General features: G+C 37.0%; 1 long non-coding RNA gene across 2 annotated transcripts in view; it reads right to left on the reverse strand.

The window, feature by feature from the left end:
- LOC146587427 (uncharacterized) overlaps window positions 1–20,033 on the reverse strand; it is a 91,873-nt gene extending 71,840 nt beyond the window's left edge. For both annotated transcript variants that reach the window (XR_014897666.1, XR_014897667.1), the window contains exon 1: window positions 19,986–20,033. This is a non-coding gene — a long non-coding RNA (uncharacterized LOC146587427). The remainder of the gene's footprint in view (window positions 1–19,985) is intronic.
- Between the last annotated feature and the right edge of the window lie 383 nt (window positions 20,034–20,416).

Consider the following 20,416-nt stretch of genomic DNA (forward strand, 5'->3'; position numbering starts at 1 on the left):
AGAGAAACTGAAAACTTCAGGTCAGTAGCCCTTAATTCTTGGCACATCTCCCCATGTAACTTACAGTCCAGAAATAATTATCTAACTTTCTAGACTGCAGAGTAACCTGAGGTATTAGAAATTTTAAGTTCTTTTTGCTTGCTTTTCTAGAGTCTCTTTAGCAGCCTATTAAAAAAAACAACAACAAAAAAAAAAAAAAAAAAAACTAAAAAAAGGAGAAGAAGAAAAAGCTTTGTTCTGTGCCAGCATCAGCCTTTCACATTGCCAGCTTCTTCCATTTCTGGAAAAGATTAGCTGACACCTAGCTGCTATAACTGTGGGACTTCTTCGTTTTTTCAGCTTGTGAGGAAATATTACTATCTCACTATTGGGCAATACTTAACTTCTAAAACTTAAACTGCTTTATATGTGAAATAATGATGTCTGATGTTTTTTCTGAATCCAGTTAACTTCCACCTGAAGTTGCCATAGTTAGTGTTATCTTAAGTCCTCACTTCCCCAGCTAAGCTTGAGAGAATTCTCTCTATATTAAAATGCTAGTAAATAATCCAGTGTTCATACTTGCAGAATGTTTTTGCTACTTGAAGTTAGATATAAAGCTGATTTGCAGGGGATTTAATTGTGGCTGCTTAATTTAATTGGTTGCTCTGTACCTCAGGATTACTCTGCAGTGCACTGAATTTGCAATTTATTTCTATATGACCATGAGATCCATTCCTGAAAAGTTACAGCACCTTGGACAGTTTTTTCCAGTGCATATTATAAATGCATAATACACATCATACAGTATATTGAATTCAAGTTAGTTATCTGATGAATGCAACCATAACTGTTTTTTTTTTTTTTTTTAATTTTCCCTTTTTTCATGTCATTAAAGTAATTTTATCCTAACTACACACATGCAAGGTCAAGTTAGCATTAGAAGTTATTTGTTCAGCAGGAGAAGAAAAAAAATACCTTTAAACAAACTGAGCCTGCCAGCAAGTGCAACAAATCATTTAAGCAGACATCATAAGTTATCCAGTTTCTGTCAACAATAACGACTCATATTTAGAGTAGTCAATTGAGAAAGTAATCTTATTCCATGTGGCTTTAAACAGCTCTGAAACTGCTGTCTACAAAACAGATACTAATCAATACTCTACAAGCACTTGGAGGTATTCTGCAATAACTTCATCAGTTATTCACTATTTAAATGAAACATCCATACTAAGCATCTGTTCTACAATATATTTTTTCCATGCAATTTACTGCTGAAGAATATGCCATTTTTCAGTAGTGAAATCCATCTAGCAGTGAAATTCCGCCCCCTTCCCCCCCAAAAAAGACAAAAAGTCAAGTTCAAGTCTTTTGAAAACCTGTACGTGGACCCAACTGAGGAATCACGATTGTAAATAACTAGATAGCGTTCAGAAGTGATTTCTATTTGGTCCCTGAACTGACAAGAAGTACCTTTATCCTTTTCAGGCATAACAGCAAATATTTTTATTGTTGTGAAAACTAACTATTGTAAACCAAAATCTGGTCAATATGATTCATCTAGTGTAACAATTCTCATTCTCAGATACTAACTTTTCTTATTGTTGTAGCCATGATGATCTAGGGATATAAGGAAGTCCAAGACATACACAGAAGTACTCTTACTAAACCGAAAAAAAATACAAACGGAGAGAAATGGAGGGGGGAAATCTACATACATGCATGTGTGCACAGAAACACATGCTGCTTTTAGAAGACAGTAGAAAGCTGATGTAAGAGTCCTTTTTAAAAGTAAAGCTGAAAGAAATTGAAAGAAAGCTACACTAAGTTTACAATCAGTCAAAATTTCAGTACCAAGTTTAAATACATTTTTACTTTCCCATACAAAAAATGTCCATTTTGAGGTGTTCATTATTCTATTGCAGAGTAACTATTCCTTCACAGCCAGATGTCGTCTACTTTCCTCCAAAATACACAGACATGCAGTTGACATATTTCTTAAAAAAAAAAAAAAAAAAAAAAAAAAAAAAAAAAAAAAAAAAAAAAAAAAAAAAAAAAAAAAAAAAAAAAAAAAAAAATCAATGCACAACAGTCTGGGAGTGGGAGAGCATCTCATCGCACAAATCATGTACTTGAGGGTAAACACAGATTTGACTCTCTCTCTATTCACATAATATGGAATTCCCTCACTGCCAAACACATAACATAGGCAAGTTTATTCATTTCTTGTATACCATTATGCCTCTGCCTTGTTTGTTAACCACTACATTTTGGGACATTTTTGCCACAGGGGGCTGGCTAGTTCAAGCATCTGACCTCATCAAACATACCAACCCTTAGGACTGCTCTCCCAGCAGTTCTGCACATCCTTCTTTTGATGTCAGCATCACACTCAAAATATTAGCCAATACAAAGAACTGTTTTACAATATATGTCAACTGTAGTTTGGCAAATAAACTCTGCCTACTGTACTGCCAGAAAGTTAATCTCTTATGGAAGCCATCTGCTACATTAATTTTTTGCTGCAATATTGGAAAAAAAAAGTTGAAGGACTTGTTTTAAATTAAACATTTTCCCAAGCCACCTCACTCAAAATCTGTATTTCTGAACACAGAAGTCTTCACTGCTGGAAAGGATGAGATATCTGTGATGCCTCAAAATAAGCAGCTTACTCTGGAGGTAAAGCCAGCAACTAAACTTTTTTTTTTTTTTTTTTGAATCTCTACAATTCCAACATTTATTTAGTTACCATATAGCAACTGAAGTATGAAATTAAGTGATTTGGGATGCTATCATGCAAATTCTATGAGAAGGTATGACAGAACAGGGTATTAGGACACATTTGCATGTGTTTGTCTCCAAAATTAGACTGTAATTGGAGACAATCTCTACCTTCCAAATTGCAAGCAAGCAGGGACATTTTCCAGAATTCTCATTTGATGACTTCAGTGATATTAGAAAGAGATACTCCAGAAAAAACAGAGTTCTTGTATCATTAAGAGAAAAACAAATAATTACGTGTGTAAAACCTGCTTCCAGTAGCAGCATGACATTAATGAAGGTCAGATCATCATCTTCATTCTTTGTGACCTGTATTATACTGTTCCCACTGCTTATTAAATGTTTCTTGGACAATAAGTCACTTAGACAGGAAAACAAAAGTTAATTTTATCTTTTTTTATTTACAATAGGCAAATGATGAGACAGGTGAAGCTTATCATGCCATACCTGATCAATGTTACAATTTCTTTGCTGAAATTACCCAAAATTCTGCTAAAGCAGAAAGTTTTCAGATTTTTGTCAGGAAGAACTCCTTCCCCCTACCCCCCCCCCAAAAAAAAAAAAAAAAAAAAAAAAAAAGTTTAAGTCTTCAGTGCTATATGATAAAGGAGGACTTGTGCTCTCCTTCCCCCCCCTTTTTTTTTTTAAAAAAAGCACTATCTCTTTTCAACCAAATTTCATGAAGATCTCTCAGAAGTCAGCTTTTACAATGCCTTTGAAGATAGTCAATAAGATAGAAAAGAGTTCCATGGTAAGTTCTGCACTGAAGGGAAAATGGTAAGAGCGTAAGTTTATTCCTTATATACCAGAGAACTTGCACTGAACAGAGACAAGTGCCTCATCTCTTAAAATAATTTCAAACTTTATACTTAGATATGGGAACCTGAACAAGACAAAGTTAAAAAGTCAGGCTTCATAAGCACTGCTGCTCATACAGTTACCTTTCCTTAGTTTTATTTCTATGAACTTGTAAAGCTCTCAAAGCATGAGTTATTTGCATTTGAACTTATTTATGTCTGAACAACTTAAGTCTAAACTTCGACAAATCAAGACAAGTTCTGCAGTATTATCTAAGCGTTGTAATAGAAACCTAGAAAGTTATACAAAAAAAAAAAAAAAAAAAAAAAAAAAAAAAAAAAAAAAAAAAAAAAAAAAAAAAAAAAAAGATAAAAAAAAAAAAAAAAAAAAAAAAAGCACTAAGCACACCTGCAAACTAGGTTAATATAATGCAATCTGATTTTTACAGACTTGTGTTTTAGGGAAGTTTTCTGCCTAGCCCTTCTTCATACTTGAATAGCTTAATAGGAAGAATTTGTTCTCTGAAAAAAAGTCAAGAGAGGCTAAGACCCTCTAAGATATGTGAAATGAAAGATGCAGGGCTTGAAGATGAAACTTGTGGTAAACAAATCAAAAGGGGTCATTCAGTGACCCAGGTATACGCTATAAACCAGTAGAAGATCATGTTGATATCCTAACAGCCTGAATTATTTACTTGACGCATCCATTTGTAATGTAAATGGTGTTGTGTACCAGTTAAGCACTCAGCATTCCAGTACCTCATAACCTTGTTGCATTTACATGGCACAAGTATCCATTATTGCTTGGAACACTCATTTAACCTGCTGAACTGACTACTTAATATTATTTGTCTGAAAAGTAAAAAGCCTTATCACTGAAAAGCTAATGGAGAGGGAAGCATGTGTACATGCTTTCTTCAAAGGAGGAAAAAGGGAGTGCAAGAGTGAGAGAGAAGAGAGTGAGTGAGGGAAGCATTTATTCAGTCTTAATGTGAAAAGGAATTAAAGTGTTCTGAAAAGTGGAACTAAAAGATGAAACACAGCATTGTTTTACTCAATAGAAAATGCAATGTGTCTGTTCCATTTTTTAGATATTGTAATGGTAAGATTTTGTTTCAAATACCATTAAGCCTTCAAAATGTCTCTTAGATTTCCCTTACCCACACCAAATGATTGCTTTCGGAATTCCACATTGCAACGGGTCTAGTGCAGCTTCCTTTAATAGCTTTTTTGGAGTGTTTGTAATGAGTCAGAGTTGTCTGTGTTTCAATTCTTGAATCACTAAATGAGACAACATTAGCTGCACTCACTCAGATTTTAATCAGCATATTAGTCATCACTCAGCAAGTAAAGGACACTCTTCCACTTCCCTTTCACTCACTACTCATTTGTAACTACATGCAAGACTCTCAAAGAAAATCAGTTATTGTTAATCATTGCTATATCACCGATGCCAAGTTAAAACAAGTTAATGTTCTTCACTTTAGAGATGCTTAAACTGGATCGGAAAACTCAAATCGCCACTGAGATCATACAGAATGTTTCTTAGCATATACCTGCAGCATGCCAATAGGTCCCTATACAGTCAAAGCTTCTCAACCTCTTCTATTGCTAGTTACATTTCAAACTGAGGTGCAGACCCTACATGGCAAACATATCAACAGATTGTAGGCTGCTGGCTTCTTTAATAAGCCTTTCATGGACTTACACTGGTCTGTCAACAGAAAGTCAGTTTTAAGTGAATTATTTCTACCAAAGAGTAATTTTAATACTTTAAGTTTATGCTGAGAGTACAGTGGCAACATCATTATTCTGCTGTTTTAAATACATTTTTAAACACATTTTGACTGATTCTACAGCAAACATGGTGTAGGACTTATGCCTTTGCTCATAATTTCCCGAAGACCGAGAGTATAGCAATTCTTGTGTTTGTAGAAAGACCAAGGGCACTACCGAAAGTTTCCTTGTAGTCCCTATACAGGTTCAAGGAAACACTGACCACTGGTAAGTTATTTTCACAAAAAAAAATAGGACTTGTGTCATTCTAGCAATTGAAACTGATCTGCTTGTACATTTTTTTTTTTCCTGAATGTGCAACATATGTCATTCTCCAGAGCTGGTAAATTAATGTTAAAATGTGAGTAGTATCATGATGCAGCACTCCCTCAGAAAGGAAATATGACAGAAAAGGCTCTTTCCTGGTTTCTTCAAACTGCGGTCACATTGTTCATAATGCAAGTAGCAGAGGTTTGTCTACTGAGAAAGCACTTGTTTTCACATACTGACATATTCAGGCTCATCAGCAAAAGGAAAAAAAATAGAAATAAAATCAGACAAGCTGTTACGTAAAATCCATATGCTTTCTTCTTCTATAAACACCTGTTCTTCATCCTGCACTCCAGGCCAGCCTGTGCTTATAACACTTGTCACTTCAGGTCTTTTTTAAGATATATCATTTATGTCCCTTTCCAGTGATGTTCTTATTAGTGGGACAATAGTTGAATGCATTTGCTATGCAGAGATATCAGGTTTCCATGATGCTGCTGCCACTTCATGTTGCTGTTGCCACTTCATGAGAGAACTGGCTTCATTAAAGGCACAATTACTCAAGTAATGCGCTAAATGGGGATGCCAAACACAGCCAGGAAAGGGAGAAGCTCTGAGCTGGTTAAAAAGAATTGCACCCAAAGTCAGCCAAAAATGTAATCTTCTTGTAAAGCAACAAGGGTGGAGGGAAGGAGAGGAGTAGTGAAGGAGGAATAAAAAGCTCACTACTTGCCTGGATCCTTATGCCTTGAAAGATTAAGTTCTCCTATTTTCCAAAAATCCAACTTACTTCCTTTACATACAATTAAAAGCTGAGTAATTACAGAAGATTAGAGACTCAAGAGTTACCAGGAGGCTGGCAAGTAGTCAAACCCCTTGGCTGCCATCTCATAGAAGACAAGACAGTCATTCACTGCAAACTGACCTGCCAGAAGTGAATGCCTTCTCTATTGCTTGGACTTGCATTCCGTTGCTTTTAACAAAACTGGAACTACTTAGGACACAGATGCACATGATCAGGGAGAATAGAATACAAAACTTTCATAAGAAAGGCAAAACTCAAGATCAGAAAACAGACAATCATTATGTGATACCACTGGCTAAAACAGTGGCTTGATGTCCAAGGCCTACACTCTACCTTATGTCTTTATCTTTTAAAAAAAAAAAAAGAAAGAAAGAAAGAAAAAAAATATGCATTAATAGTCACAATATACCCTTTAGGAATCTAACTTAAGCACAATTTGAAAGACCAAAGTTAGGAGCTGAGGCATCCCACTTTCAAATGAAAAGGGCAGGTGCTTCTTGGGAAGCAATTTATGATGTCTAAATTAGATGATCAAGTTAGTAAAAAAAAAAAAAACAGATAATGTATGCCACATTCAAGTTCCTAAAAATATAACTGCACAGGTTTTATAGTACTCTGCATTTCTAGAGTGGTGACACAAGCACAGAGGTAGAAGTTATTATAATTTTGTGCAGAACTAAAAAGAACCTTCCAGACAGCAAGAAATGAATCTGTTTAGGCTGGGGAAAGTTAATATGGAACAAAGGCACACTGCTGTAAGTCCTGTTATCACAGAAGAAAAAGCTACTACTAGGTCAGAAGAAAAGGCTCTGGTTATCAGTTGTTTTGTATTCTGGAAGTGGCTTAATCATTTTTACATGTCTGATTAAAACAAAGAATCAAAGATTAAAGGCATGGTATGAGATTAGCCATACTGATTACAGCTAGTCTTGTATTTACAAGATGACTACAACACAACCCATCTTCTGAAGAAAGTCTGACCATCAGTTACAGGAACTTCCAAAATACATCGAAAATAGCAGAAAACAAATGTCAATTCACAGGTACTTCATACCTGTTTTCAAAACCATAATAGGATTCCTAGGATCTAAGATCTTTGTCATTTCTTTTGTATTACATTGGCATTTCTCTCATTATGTCTGTGTCCTTTCCCCACTCCACCCCCTAAATCCACATATACTTTAAATAGAGATAAAGAACTTGGAAAAGATTGTTTCCAAATTACAGTCCAACTCTTTTTCTTTGAGAAGCAAGCCACACAGACTTCAAACCCCAAGAGCTCAGTAGATCCAAGGTTTTATCACTTTTCTAATTTCCTGCTGTTTATTATGTTAAAAAACAAAAAAGTGTGAATGTTAAGATTGAGATTAACAGGTCCCAGCTCAAAAACCAATTCATTCTTTGAAATATATGTTTTTTACTGTCTCAGTCTCAGGTTCTCTCTCCGCTATTTTGCCCTCAGAGAGTTGAGAGTACTTGAGGCTCTTGGAATGTGAGCTTTGCCAGTGACAGTATTGCTCTGCGACCTCCAATTCATGAAACACTATTCCTTCTTACTTCAACAGTACCTCAGCATTTTCTCCTTTGGATTGACTGTGCATTCAAATTGACCGTGCATTCAGAAAGTATATCTGTATTTTATAATGCATTTTTTTTAACTTCTGTCCCTTTGGTCTGTCTAGTTTTCTTTCCTCCACAATAGCAGCAGCACAACATGTGCCTAACCATAAAATACTTCACCACTGGGGAAAAGTGTCAAAAATAAAGCTTATTGTACCTTTTGGTGAGGTAGTACGATTTAAAGCTCTACTGTATAGAAACATATAGCTGCTCCCCAAAACTAAATAAGCAGATGTTCTGGCATGAAACCTTTAGGTCAATATTGATTCATTGCAATTTCCCTTTATTTGGGCATCTGGAATAGCCCAATATTGGTAGAAAGTACCAGGGAGGAAGGACAAGTAGTTGGCAGATCTCAGGTTGCACTTGATAGAATCATAGCTGAACTCTGAAAGCAGACAATGCACAAGTACAACATGGCTGTTCAGGCAGGCACTAGGCACTTCTACAGGAAAAAAAAAATCTCAAAAAAATGGTAAGTTATTAAGTTGCCCAGGCCACTTTATTTAATAAACAAAACCTTTCATATTTGGTTGCAGAATNGCATGCCTCAAACACACACTTCAATTTGGGATACATTTGCTAATTTTGTCTATATTTTTTAACTTTTTTTAAACACAGAGTAGGGAAACTGACAAGATAGGAATGCATTTTAGACAACTGTTAATGCTCTTAATATATTCAGTTGAAGAGAATCAAACTCCTTTATACCTCTGTTCAACTGTCTAAATGGGATACTTGATTCCAAAAAAAGAAGCTCTAAAATTCTCCTATTCATGGCACTAAAACCAGATTAGCATACATCTTGCCTGCTGTGCATCATTTTAAGAAAACACCTCATTAGCTTTCGTTTAAAATGAAAATATTAAGACTAGAAATTGACATTAAATTACTACATTCTACTAGCTCCAATGGTTATTCCATTATGTTTCTTACATTTAATTAGAAAACACAATACACAGAAGTTAACAGCAAAAGGCACTGAATTCTACAGCTTAACTGTAGGTGTGAAGCTTAGTAGCAGAAAAAAAATTCTACATTGTCAACAAACAGGACTACATACGTTTTGCTCTATTGCTTTAGAATGCAAAAAAAGAAGTGTGTAGATGCACCAGACTGTTTCTAGATTGTAGAAGGGCAAAGAACAGGAATTGCTTAGCTAAGTAGCAACCCTCTTTGTGCCAATGTTTAATCAGCATTGCTGACAGACTGTCAACAGAAGTCTGAAGTGGGATGAATAGTTGTCAAAGCATAGCAATACGAACAGTAACTGGAAAAATAGGGGATATGCGAACTAGGAATTACATGGCTGGGAGAAAACGTTTCAGCAAGGGTTTTCCCATCTTCAGGATGAAGTGTCTGGTACCTGCTATTCCTGCAATAACAGCATTCATCTTGGAGCTGAGAGGTCGATTCTGCCATTCTACTTGATTAAACTGAACTTGATTTTTTTAAACTCTCAGAGAGTGCTCTGAACATAAGGTTGGTTGGTTTGTTTTTAACATATATGTCAATCCTTTCTAATTTTATTGTTGGTTCTGACCCACTTTTATGAGCAGACTATTAACGTAATATAACCCATCTGTTACAGCAGTCACATTATGAGGTTCAAGTAACTGGTCAGGAACAAGATTGTTTCCTATATCTTAGCCAATTGCCCAGCTGCTTAGCCATTGAGTACTCTTATCCACTAATCTGAGATAACAGGATTATGATAGATTATTTTAAACAAAAATATTTACACAAAAACAAGCATGACCATTGGTCAAATGAATGATTACTTGCCTTTCAAAGCTAGTATTTCATTTAGGAACTCTAATAAGTACTTGACAATCTTTTTCTACTTTATACATCATTTTGAAAATAACAGATAGTACAGCAGGAGATGTAGATACAACCAACACAAAAAAAATGGAATATTCATTTTATCCAAAGTACTGCTACAATAAAAAATTAATTTCAGAGGCCTATATAGTGGATAATTAGTACGTATATAATATCCTTTCATTCACAAATATGAATTGATGGTGTATTATATCCTAAAAGACTGGAATAAAATGGAGAGCACTTTCACACTTGCTATAATATTATGTAGTTCTAGTATCCAGCATCACTGTTCATATCCAGTAATCACTCTTATCTGCTGCTCTTTATGGAAATTAGATTATGAACACTTCAAAGCTTAATTACTAATCAGCCATGGATACAGCAATGCATTTTTCCAAATTTATTATGTATTATACTCCAGGATTACTGCAAGACAAAGTTGTCTTTTTCCAGCCCTGTACAAGCATAAGCTTACTACAGTGAATGCTTACTACAATGGGAACCTAGAATGTTAAAAATAAGACCAAAGACTGTGGTATTTGTTCACACAAAGAATATGACAGCTAGCAATAAAGTTTTCACTGGTATGCAGCAGTATTATCTGCCAGAGTCATGACTCATAAGCAGCTTGTTAGCTGTATTTAGCAGCAGAGGAATGTTTAGTTGATTAGCTCTCCTACAGCAATAGGTAAGATAATATTGAAGTCTAGGCAAACAAATTTCTGGGAATGTGACAGAATTGATAGAAAGTATGAGACTCCTCCCCATCTCTCTTCCCACCCCCCAATTAACCACAAGACCCATTAAGATACTTAAACTAGTGGCTCAGTTATTAAAACCTTGAAGATACCATCAGTTATGTCATCCCACTTATCTTTGCATTTATATAGTTAAGATATTTTAAACTTTAGTTTATACAATGATAAACAAGTGGCTACACAATTACATTATTTGGCTCAATGACTCAGCTCACTTACTAAATGACTAACCTCGTAAGAACTACAGCAGAAGGTTTTGTGCTTTGAAGCCTAGTTTTGCAAAATTGTTTTTTGTCATAAAAATAGATCTATATAACAAAATAATTTGTTAATATGCTGAGAGATAAATCAAAAGATGAATTGCAAAAGTTTCCACAGCACACTCCACTACTGTCTTTACTGGTTTTGGTGTGCTTGAAAATGAGCATCAACCATGCGATCTCAGATTAAGCACTTCAGAGTCTAAGCAACATGACGTCACTGCTGTTGGTAATATGCTGACTAATAGGTTTTTCAGTAAGACAAAGGCAGTGTTGGATAACTGCTGTGCACCAGAATACCAGATACAGAGAAAGGCTTAACTTTATTAAAGTACAACTCTACTTGTGAGAAGTAATTTGAATAGTTTTTTTAACTGGTTTACCAAGATCAGTAAAATTATAATAAGAATAAAGTACAAGATGAACAGAGAAGGGAAGTTTAAGTCATATTAAGGTTCTAGTATTTCATGAATTAGTTATGAACTTTGAAGAAAACTAAGTGTTTGTCAACTAAATGAGATTTATTCAGTGTAAAGACAAACTTACACTGAATAAATCACCAACACAAATATCACTTAGAAAAGAAGAACTCACAGGAAGATCAATTTGTTCCAAATATATTAAGATCCCCAAAATGAACTAGAAATAATAACAATTATCAGTATGTCCACTGATTTATCTAGAAAGAATGCTTTCAGAAAAACTTCTCTATTATCATAAAACCAGAATTATTGTATCCTGATGCCTTCTCTATGATTAAGCCTAGCAAGCTATTCATAACTCTAAGTAGTTTAATATTACAAACGAATAGTATTACTAAAATACATCCCTACTTGGTCACTTTGTTAGATGTCTTTTAGCTGAAAGTAAAGACACTGTAAAAAAAAATATAAAAGCATCTTAAAAATATAAAACAATAACTTACTGATTAACACACACACAAGCTTAGATTTAACAAGCTCAATCATCAAGCATTAGTATGCTCACCATGCCGATAAGGAGACCAAAGAATCCTGGCTGGTCAGATAAACATTAGTCAGGGAGAGAAAGGCTAGCCTTTACTACTTGCTGTATTACTGCAGGCACCTTTCTCATACCATGTAGCTATCTTCCATCAAATACCTAGTCTTTTCCTTCAAGATTGCATAAAGTCACATGTTAACAGTCCTCCTCTTGAATCCTTAAACTATTAACAAGCCTACCTCTGTCTGTAATTTCACCTTTTACATTTCACACGGTGCTATTTTGCAGACTTTCTCACAGCTGTTCCTCACAATTCAGCAATTTCCTCATCAGTCTGAGTCAGGATTACACAGCTGGGCCAGATTAGAGCACAGTCCTGGATTCCTGGAAGAGTAAACTGAACGATGAGAGGGTAGTCTGATTTACACTGCCCTTTCCTTTATCTTTTCTCTTGTGTCAGTGCAAGCATTTGTGAAACAACATCACAGGCAAGATCAAGAAACTGACCTAAGTTAAAACTAACCCTTTTTTAGGTTAACTTTAACGTAGACCACTTTTGCAACACATTTATGCAATCACATTTAACAACAGTCACATGAATGACTGCTCTGCTCAAATAGGAGCACTAGGAGGCAGGAAAGGGTAACAGGCAGAGACAAAAATTTTTGAAATCGTCCTAGCTTTTAAAAGTAAAAACAGAGTTTGAATAAATTTCCCCACAGCTCTGAACTGGTAACTTTCCATTAGTAGGACTGGTAAGACTATGTGTAAAAAAGCCAAAGGAAAGCATGATCTGAAGAGCAAAGACTTTAGAACTCAACTGTTATCTACACATAAGCAATCCCCTCCTGGAGTGTACTTTCCAAGGCCCTCAGCTTGCTAGAACTATTGCCTCAGGAAGGGAGGGGGAGGCTTAAAAGTCCTCGGAGGACTTAAAGAGACAAACTGGCCCATAGAATAAGCACAATTTAGAACACAGAACCGCAAATTCCAGCTGGACTAGAGAGTGTAGAGTTCCTTCCCCGTTCCACTTCCTTAACCTGCAGTGAAATTCCTATCAGTGAAGTCTGGATTGATATCTTTCTAGCCAAACTCAGAAACACTATTCTACTCTGATCTTTCTTGTGCCAGTAGACACCTTAGGCAATCGACCACAGAACTACAATATCGCCCCTTCTTGGCTTCCTCTGATTCCCTATGTTTCACTTTCAGTGCATTTTTTGGAGTCTCACCTTCGCTCTCCAGCTGTCTGCAGACTACTGAGGCCTTTCCTCTCGTGACTCCTTTCATTGTATTATTCCTGGACAATTTCATCTACGGATTTCAGTACTGTTTCTGTTCTGAAATGTTAAGATTGTCAGAGAAATGAGTTTTTAATAAACTGCAATCATTCCTGTAGATTGAACTTGCATTCTTCTATACAAGAAACTGGCACTTCCTGTACCATTGTAGCATTGTCACCTTCAGAGAATGCACTAAGCAATGTAACCGGCATCTCTCACACGCTTGTTTTCATGCCCCACCCCCACACAGAGGTATATGCAGGAGTGTGTTTTGTTTTGGCAGTTTTGTGTTCATACTCCCATAACTGAAGATTTATTAGAGAACACCATGTCAAAGAAATGTGCCTGTTGCTTAGGTTTCTGACTCAGAAATGGGGAATAACGTACATTGGTCTGGCTGACAAGGTTAACCTCCCGATCAATACACCAATTAATACTTCTCTTTTTGCACAATATCAGTTTATCTTAAAACATCAGGCTGTGAATCGTGGCAGCCTGAGCGTAGACATTATTCTTTCCTAAGTCAGAAATGGAATGGATAGGAAAGGATAACAAGCTTGCCAATTGTCCCAGCATAAACCGTCCTGCCACATGAATCACAGCACTTATAGTGGAGAGCTAAAGATGCTAGTACTTAAGATTTGGTTTTATATTACAATTAATCTGTTATACCTGTAAGCTGCCACTGCCGTATCTCTCCTCTGTCCCTTGTGTCAGAGCTACAGATACTACAGACACAAGTGAATTATTAGCTCAGTAGATTAATCTGACGGAAAACTATTCTTTTTTTCACATATTATTTTTTCCATCAGATAAGCTTGCTGAACCACTTTACCTTGCATGTGAATAAAGAGGGGGGAGAATAAACTAGCCGGCACCCTGTAAGTCATCTACTCTTACACTAAACAAAGTTTCAGATCATGTGGAACATCACATTCCCTTGGGCTGAGCCCCAAACTCATCTTCAGCTGATTGCCTGACTAAAAATACAAATTTTATAATGTATACATGAAAATATGCATTTTATAAAAATATACACCCTTGTTTTTTGCAGAATAGGATCTGAGTTAATCTTACTTCTAACTGGTTTACCGGTCTCACTGCATTACATCTTCACTCATTTATAAAGAAGACCAAGCGGATAGGCAAAGAATTCTGATTATCTGTTTCAGAATCTTGCTTTTCACAAATAAGCTCATTTTGAGCAATATTTAAGGAATTAACTGAAACAAAAGTGGTTTCAGAACCAGAAAGGTAGAGCAAGAGGAGATACTTTGTTTTCAGCAAGCTTCATGCAGCGCCGTCTTGATGGAACTCTGCTAGATGGCAAGTAAGCACATTAGAGTTCAAAACTACGCTTTCCCATCTGAAAAGCTAGATATGAGTTCTATTTCAGTGGTAGTTTATAATGATTCTCATAGCTTAAGTAAAAATATTAAGTGAAATAAAACCTATACAGGAAGTATACTAAACACATCTCTGCTAAGGTAATTTTTCACTCTGATGTTCTGATACCTGTTTTTCAAGCACATAACCTAAATATTTAACTAAGTAAAACCTATAGCGATAACAAAGAAATTATACAACAGAAATCACTAATTTATCTGCAGAATGTTTGCATTTTATAATACCTCACCTTCCTTCAAAGAAACTGTTTAAATCATCCCATTATAATTCTGCTGATCTAAAAAGAGACATATTTATAATATTAGAATATGGAGCATCATGAGATGCATTTAAAGCTAAACTCCACTGATGATTGTTAATCCTATGTGTGTAGAATCTTATTTACTAAGCTCTCATATCACTCCCAGAGGAAATTATAAACACTATTTCCCCAGGATATAGCCTTCTTTATAGACAAAATAAGTAAAGTAGAGAGGTTACCGTTCAGAGTAATCTGACTGCTAAATAACCAAAGGCTTATTTTGACCAGACCCATGTAATTTCCAGACATGTGTGAGGGGTCTGCTAGAGAATGGCTGCAGTGGGACATTTAGTTTTTGTCTAAAGCCTCATAGTAGAAAAGAAATACAAAGATCTTTGGTGCCTAATATGGTCAAGGGGACTGATATAGTAAATAAAGGGAGTTTATGTTGAACAGTTCAGTTATAAACTGTGCTGTGAGACAGCAATACCAAAAGACAAACACTAAACAGTCTTGGGAAACATACCACACGTTAACTACACAACTACACATTAACTACTAAACATTAACTACACAACTCGGCTACTGGTCCATAGGGAGAGTGCAGAACAGACAGCAGTCTTGCATAGGCTGACTATGCATGCTTAACATATCATTTAATAATGTTATGCTTTGTTTAATTCCAATGCTTTTGGTTTTAACTTGCAGCTAGACACAGCAACGTACAGTTCAACTGTAGGTCTGCTGTGACTGTGGAGTTCATTACCTCAATAACATATGCAACATGAAAACTTTTTTTAAAACAATAGGTGGGAGCTATCAGCTTCCTCTTCCTGTGAAGTATAAATAGGTACAGGCAAAATGTATAAGTTGGTTCAAAATTTTCCAGTATATAGCCTAATCAGTGAACTGTTCTGCAGTCATCTCACAGCTGGTTAAAAACAAACTGTAGCTGTGGCCATGGAAAATCAAAATAGCTGTGAAGAAGCTGCCCGTGCTGTATTCCATACCCATGTATAGAAATACTCATAATTTGCTGTGCTTTTATTTAACATTTTTGATTCTGTTCATGATTGTAATATGAAAGGTAGCTTCATTTTTCAATGATTAAATTAGAATGTTTTAATGAACTTACAAATCACTAACATATATTTGTTAGAAATACGATAGTAACTTCTTGTGACTTAATTTACAGACATATTATACAACGTACAATGACTCTCTCTAACAGGCCAGGATGTTATGGTTGTAGATTAAACTTCTGGCAAACAGTATTTCTTGGGACTATCTTATCAGCAAGTGAATTTTCTCTGGATTTAGATTTGCAAACTAAGCCATATTTATTAAACTTATTTAGTCAAAGAGAATATTTTTAGTAAGTGAGGTTATTTTGTCAGTACAGAGTACTTTTATATCTAGATAATGTTCTTTGTTGTTTTACATTGTGTAGTAGTTAACATTTCTAATCTCATTTTCCTACCTTTTAAGTTATTTACACTGTGACTTTTTTATAACTGTATTTCACCACATTCTCACGCATTGTAAGCAATCTTAGTCTGGCTTCCTTCTGAAGAGTATTCCAGATTTTTAAAATTTTTAAATAGGTCATCTAAAACTGCAAAAAGGGAAATGGCAAGAGAGTAACTGCTTCAGGAGAAAACTGAGTACAGTAATAGGGAGGAGAGACAAGACAGTTTGAAAATGTTTGGAATTCTGCAGGGATAGTGAAAGGATGATTACAGAGTGTTTTGCGTGGTACAGCCATTCTGCTAAGCATAAAGAATTTTTGGATGAAAAGCTGAGGATATGTACTACTGGATGACTTAACAACATACTTCCTGTTTGTGGTTAGTTAAATTTAGTATGTTTTCTCCCATGGTAGTATACAGAACATTTTTTTTTCTTCCCCAGTGCAGTTAGAACAATGATTTCAGCCTTGCTGATTTCCTTCTTCATTACCAAAAGCATGGAAAACAGCACATTTCTTGAGGACTAAAATACGAATAGCTGCTTTGGTGACCAGTTGACCTCACCTGTTTTAGAACTGCTGTTTTAAACAAAGGCTAATGCCTCCTCTGGCTAATGGAATTTCTGTCATTGAACTTATAAACTGTCACAAACTTAAAACCCTTTTCTTTTACTTATGTTCTTTGGGTATCTGTCTTCTGGAAGTTTGCACAGTTCTAATTTTTATGTTTGGGGGGGGGGGGGGGGAGGGATAAGTTCTTATATTGCTTGAGTCAGCCAGTCATCTTCACAGGCCTATTTTCTTCAAATTCAGATAAAAACACTCTGTCTTTGAGGAGGGCTCAAAATATATCATGTCTATCAGGCCATGATCTCTTTGCTCTAAGTTAATGGTCTCTCTCTCTCTCTTTTTTTTTTTTTTAACAGAGGCTTATGCAGTTTCTGTCACAGTTGGCTGTTGTGGTTATGTGATTGAATATGACTGAGATTACATTGGAAACCACAAGGAGAAATGTTAGTGTCTACAGAGTAGCGGCCTTTTGTAGTTATATGGTTTTAATGTTATGAGGTAATTTTTGCAAACTGTATACTTTTAAAATAAATTTTCTTCAGAGATGAAGCCAAATTAAGAACAGATTTGCAACAACTACTAATTTCCACCCTCAGGCCATACCAGGCTGCTCTTGGAGACAGGCCAAAACACTACACTGCAAACTGATTGCCAAAATGATTTGAGATTAGTTTGTTAGTTTAAGGGGAGTTTTTTTGTTGTTGTTGTTGTTTTTTGTTGTTGGTTGTTTTTTTTTTTGGTGAGGCTTTCCCGCTTAAATTTTCCTAAGTGGGACAATTTCATATGTTCTTAGTTCATACATGCAATATTTGCTTTTCCATCCTAAAAATTGGAAGAAAATGAATACTAAAATTCGGGAGTATGACTAGAAACATTCGGAAGAAAGAAATTTCTCTAACTTCTGCTGAGGAGACTGTGAAGTAGAAATAATGATTCTTGATTTACAGTATTCTAATTAAATGCTTCTCTAGAAAAACCTGTAGCAATGTCTTGTACAATTCAAACAATGATTTTATGCCATGGCAATCTCTGTCTGTGCAGAATGTTTGCAAGCTAGAGTTAAAAAAAAAGTGTCAATATAGTAAACATGCTGTCTGCCAGTCATTTGTCCAACTGTCAAATGGCAATAGGAAAAGAAGGAAGTAAGAGTACTTTTGGGTACATCTTTCATCACATGATGTAGCTACAGCCTGATGGATACACATCTTGTCTCCATTACTGTCAGGGTTGTAGCTATTATTGCATAACAGCACTGAAAATAGTAAATGTTTTGGGGTTTTTCAACTTAATATGCATAGTCCCTGCCCTACCCTCAGTGATTTTTCTCCAAGTCTTGCTTTAGATGATGTTTCATATGATGTTACTTCATCAAAAAGTTAACTTAATGCCTAAATAAACGTACATACATTTTTTTTTTTTTTTTGGAGAAAATGTGTACCTGCCTTATTTTGGTAATGTTTTCCCTGCTGTTCTTTCATCTTAGCGCTGAGTCCAATATAAGTTTGCCTGGACAAGACTTGGCTAAAGCAGTATGACTAGTCTTGTGGCAAATTCAGAAATGTTTGGTAAAAAAAAATCCTAGCACATTTAGGAGTTATGTTGAGTAAACAGTACTATAGAGTTTGGATTAGCAATTCTTAAATTTGTACACAGGAATGTCAGGCAGTTGGAAAGTATTCTCTTTTCTCTGACTCTGGAATGAGTGACCTTTCTGCTCCAGTTATGGGTGCTGTTTAATACAGAAAAATAAAGACAGCACAGAAGAACAAAATTGCCAGAAGGGCTGACTGGAAAGACCAAAGCCAAATCTGAGTTTTTTTTTTTTTTCTTTTTTTCTTTTTTTTAACTGAAGCTGACAAATCACTTGTTAAACTATCTCTGTAGAATGATGTAGTGTAAATTAGAAACTGATGTGGCTGGAAATAATTTTATATTGCCTGTCACTGTGAACAAGTGATTAATTTCATGATGATTTGATTTTGTAATTCTGAAGCTATGATAGCATGAACTGTGACAGAATATAAAATCAGTGAGACGAAATAAAAAGACAATCATGTTAAGAAGTAGAGGCAGAGGCACAACCTAAAGAAAAGTTCAGATTTGTACACTTTGCTAGTCTCTTTGAGAGAGCTGGTTTGTTTTATAATCTCTTAACTTCTGCTGTAAAGATTCAACCTAAATTTTAAGGCTACGGAAAGCTTTACAGCTGTGAATTTATTTGAAAACTACTATTGTCAGATTTTATCTACAGATTGTGGATGTTGGGTTTTATATTTATTTATAATATTTCATCCATGACTGAGGCTAGTCTTGGAGAGTAACAAAAAATACAAACTGCTACAAGAATCTCAGGCTTGCTTTCACAATGTGTGTATTAGACACGGGGGAAACCCACCGTACTGGTCTCGCTTCCTTTCTGAAAAAGAACAGGCCCAATTTGGAAGGAACGTAGACTTGTGACCCTCTTCTAGAAGGCCACTGAATGATATATTCGTATCTAAATGTGTATGCTGAAGATCTGGGAATTTACTTCCTACCAAAATGGCGTGACTTTACCAGCACATACTCGGCTATGCCAACAAGAAGTGTATATTTTTTAAGCAGTATAATTCTGTTGATATCAGGATGCCTGTCAATGTGAGCCCTCTACCAATTACAGATGCAATCCTTTTCTCCCCTCTATCCTGACTAATATATCCAGGCTGAGAAAGCTTCAAGTTAAGACAGTGAGGCTCAGCAAGGGGGATTCTCTAATTCTCTAACCCAGAGAAATGGTTCAGAAAGTTTCTTTCATTGCTGTGAACAGCTAAAAGGTGTCAAAACCACAGACACCAGGGACTGGTGTTCTCAAATCTGGATAGGAGAAAACAACAGAAATCTTCAGGTTGCGTCTCTCAATTTTTGCTAAAACACCATTTGTCCACTGCATTCAGTGTATTTCCCCACACACGGGGACACAGGTAGCCAGGACGCCTTTTTAGGTGTAACCCGGTGTAAAACACAGGGGGACACAGGACGCCTTTTTAGGTCCCCGCTCCGCGCCGGGTGTCAGGTCTGCAGGAGCAGGTTTGCCCCGGGCCGTCCGGCCTTCCTCCCACCCCCGCGGATCCCGGCGGCCAAATCCGGCCCGCTCCGCCCGGCCCGGGGGGGGAAGGGGGCTGCTCCTGCCCCACACTCCACCTTTCCAGCGGCCGTTCCTGTCCGGACCCCCTCGCGCTGCCATTTCCTTGACGCCCGCCGCCCCGCCCCTTGAGGCGCCACCGCCCTCGCGTTCCTCAGTGGCGCATGCGCGGCGGGGCGGCGGCGCGTGCGCGCTAGCGGCCCGGCGCGGGCGGGGCGGGCGTGTGCGTGAGGGCGCGCGGCGTTGCTGAGGCGCTGCGCGGGGGCGGCGGGGCCGGGCGCTGCCGGGCAGCGGCAGCTCTATGGGGCCCTGAGGACACAGCCCCGCGGCGGGACGGGGCTTCCCGCGGGCGGGCGGACGGACGGACGGACGGGAGTGAGCATGGAGAGCCCGGCGGCGGCGGGCGCTGGCGGCGGCGAGGAGGCGCTGAGCTGTGGCAGGGCGAGCGCGAGGCGGGGCGGGCGCGCCGCCGAGGAGGAGAGCCGCAGCA

This window comes from Rhea americana, unplaced genomic scaffold (assembly GCF_003343005.1).
Source record: "Rhea americana isolate MKP2758 unplaced genomic scaffold, rheAme1 scaffold_6, whole genome shotgun sequence".
NCBI classification, from domain to species: Eukaryota; Metazoa; Chordata; class Aves; order Rheiformes; family Rheidae; genus Rhea; species Rhea americana.